The sequence below is a fragment of the Galeopterus variegatus genome, unplaced genomic scaffold, assembly GCF_000696425.1.
Source record: "Galeopterus variegatus unplaced genomic scaffold, G_variegatus-3.0.2 Scaffold3616, whole genome shotgun sequence".
Lineage (NCBI taxonomy): Eukaryota > Metazoa > Chordata > Mammalia > Dermoptera > Cynocephalidae > Galeopterus > Galeopterus variegatus.
In genome coordinates this window covers 370805-371984 of record NW_007729727.1, presented here as the reverse complement: position 1 = coordinate 371984, position 1180 = coordinate 370805, and positions in this window count along the sequence as shown.

The window sequence follows — 1180 nt, the reverse complement described above, 5'->3', positions numbered from 1 at the left end:
TTTATCCAGTGCGCCACCGGGCCGGCCCAATCCTTTTAGTTCTGAATGTAGACATCAGTTGAAAGAATAATTTCTCCATCAATAATTATCCATATAGAGAATACACAAAAATATAATGCAGAAAATGCACAATTCATGAAGACCTAGGGGGCAGGTGTCACTGCTAAAGATGAGTGCATGCTTTTTCTCCAAAATGCTGCTTCTAGCTGATGTTTATAAATTTACCAAAGTAGAAAATATAAAACTTACATTTCATGATAAAGAAAATGTGTTTCAGCAAATGGCCTTCTGGCCATTTATAACTCTGGCAAAATCACAGTCATCTGAGTTATATCAAAAGAAAAAGCCAGGAGCTGACTAACCTTGGTTATCTCTTCCAAGTACACAATAGGCCTGCTTCTGATAAATTCTGTCCGGAAAATGTTATTTAAAGAATCCCTGAAGTGCCAAAAACTGCTCTAGTTTTGTGAACTGCACACACATTATCCATGTTCTTTCTCTGAGCTCTGATAATGAACAATATGTGTTTGTATTTGTGCAAAATAACAAACCATATACTGATGGTAAAATGCTCATTCTTTTTTTCTATAGTGATTTCTGCCTAAAAATCATGCAGGTACTCAAGAACAAAAGTCATGTCATATTTGTCTTCCTGTCCCCAGTACGTGACACTGTGTCTGGCACAAGACGGTGACTAAGTAAAGGGCTGTTCATGAATGGATTCATGCTCAATATGTATCATTCATATGTGTTCATATATATGTATTATTTATCATATGTGTTTTTTAGTGAATGTAAGATGGGCTGAGATTTATGTATGAAAATGTGGGACTGCATCTAAAGTGGGACTAATTTGGGATCCTGAATCAAGCACTGTCAGTTCTCTGAAGGTTATACGCTTAACTTAAGGGCTGTCACCTGGTTTTCTCTGCCTGTCCAATGACTGAGGTAATAAAAATGGTTTTGTAAAAATGTTTTAAATACTCATGATTTAGGCAAATTTGTAATGCTCAAAGGAAGGTGCTGCAAGATGGGAACTGCTTGGTTGTCAGAGCTGGTCTCAGATGGAGAAGGTAAACCAATTTGGATAAGGAGCCCCGGATCTTCTGGAAGAAGGAATCCAAATGTTTTCTGCTAAATTAGGTTCAGTATTAGAGATATTCATGAGGCTGAACCACAG